At 35.3% G+C, this 2,108-nt stretch overlaps 1 pseudogene; it reads right to left on the reverse strand.

Moving 5' to 3' along the window:
- Positions 1-763: 763 nt before the first annotated feature.
- On the reverse strand, positions 764-1,802 carry LOC120176843 (annotated as a pseudogene).
- Positions 1,803-2,108: the final 306 nt, after the last annotated feature.

A 2,108-nucleotide genomic window follows, 5' to 3' on the forward strand; every position in this document is an offset into this window, starting at 1 on the left:
TCCACTTCTTAAAGCAACTAAATTGACATCAAAATTATGGGAAAAAATAAAGAAAACAAAATAATTAAATTGTAAAAACATAATAAAATAAATTAATATAAATAAAATTGAATATCAAATTTTAAAAAATAACTTGAAATATATCAATTTTTTAAATGATCAAGGTCGATTGGAACTTGATCCATTTCTCTTTAAGGATGTGTTGCTTTGGATAGAAGAATAAGAAGAACTACAATGTGCATTTTTTGAATAATATATATATAACTCAAGAAACTCATTATAAATAAGACTTGCCCTCCGTTGAAGCTTGTCCTTTTCATAAAGAACATTGTACAACTCCTTCAAAAGTTATGATTTATATCAAGGATCAAGTACAACAGCAAAAGAGAGAATCATTGAGTGATCATACCAATATTTCTCATATAATTGAAGCATGGGTCCTTCAATTGTAGAAATATTTTTACAATGATCACTATGAGCATCACACAACAACGTTTCAATTGCAACAATGTTAGCCAAGTGCAAGTTAGAAGTGAGATACTTAGATCTAGAGAACAAAGTAGTAATTTCATAAAACAACTCAAAAAATTACAAATTATTTGAACAGTTTCTCACTCATAATTAGTTATCATATCCAACTCATTTTACCTATTAACAAATAAGTTTATGACTAATCTAACCTCAAGTGCCCTATAAATCATTGAGTAAGTAGAATTCTATCGAGTAGGAAATTCCAATAACAATTTACCACAAAAACAAGAATTACAATCTTTAAAGGCTAATTTAAAGGCATAAAGTCGGAGCCTTCTTCGCTCTTATCGTCTTTCTTCTTCTTCTTCATCGCTTCTCTTCTGCCTGTAAGATCAGTAGAACAATCGATGTCCTCGATCACTATGATAGACTTGTTTGATGTCTCGATCAAAAGCCGTCTTAATTCCACGTTGTTTTTAACAGTCGTAAGCTCGAGATCGTACACATCGTAGTTCAAAAAGGTAGCCATGGCTGCAACCATGGTGGATTTGCCTGTTCCCGGTGGACCATAAAGAAGATAACCACGTTTCCAAGCTTTTCCGATCTTAGCATAATAATCTTTCCCATTACTGAACTTCAAAATATCTTTCTTGATTACGTTTTTCTTCTTTTCATCCATCGCCAAAGTATCAAACGTCGCGGTATGCTCAAACGCTACATGTGTCCATGTAGTGCTACTTCGTGGACCATGAAAACCTTGGCCCCCGCCGTTCGAGTAAAGCTGCCGTTGCGGCGATAGCCTTCCCCTGTTTCATCACAAGTTTGAGATAAGTTCCGGTGACGAATTCCCGGTCGCGATTATGAAACTTGAGGACGTAATACCGTTTCTCATCGGCGGCCGGATAAAAGGAAAATTTATGTGTTTTCGGAGTGGATCGATTCGCCGACCACCAAAGCTTGACTCCATCGAACTCATCGGTGATTTCTTCGTTGTAGTCCATGGTGAGAACTAAATACTGGCTGTCTTTCACAACGTCGGCGTTGAGTCGCTTTACCGAAGATTTGTCGCTGAGGTAGTTCTGAATTGCAAGAAGGCTTCGCTTTTCTTCATCCTTTCGCCGGTGTATTCATCGAAGGTTACATGAATGTAAGGATAGAATAAATTAGAAAGCTTTTTACTATATCGGAACATATAGTCCTGGAGTTATGGGGGGAGATATTGTCGTAATATGGCGTAGGTGAACATGATGGCCGCCATTGTTGAGCCTAGATTAGACCAAAATTCTCCCTTCATCATCATTTTGCTTCTCTCCCTTTTCCACCCCCTCGAAATATTGAATTTTTGTGATATAGAAACTTGCCAAGCTGTTGAAGATATAGAGGAGATGATCGGATTTAACTTTCTGAACAATTTTTATTGTTATTCGTACAAGAAGAAATGACACTGAAGTCTAGGGTCTCTGTTTTTTCGTTTTATAAAAATATTGATAACTTTTTTGTTGTTGTTAAAATATTGGGAAATTAACTTCTTCTTCTTTTATCAATTTGTACTTTTTAATGCATTCAACCGTGTTTTTTTAGCCCAATAATCTAGGCATGTGGATTATTTGGTCCAATAGGATAGTAAGAAATTTATT

Source organism: Hibiscus syriacus, unplaced genomic scaffold, assembly GCF_006381635.1.
Source record: "Hibiscus syriacus cultivar Baekdansim isolate YM2019G1 unplaced genomic scaffold, ASM638163v2 tig00112259_pilon, whole genome shotgun sequence".
NCBI classification, from domain to species: domain Eukaryota; kingdom Viridiplantae; phylum Streptophyta; class Magnoliopsida; order Malvales; family Malvaceae; genus Hibiscus; species Hibiscus syriacus.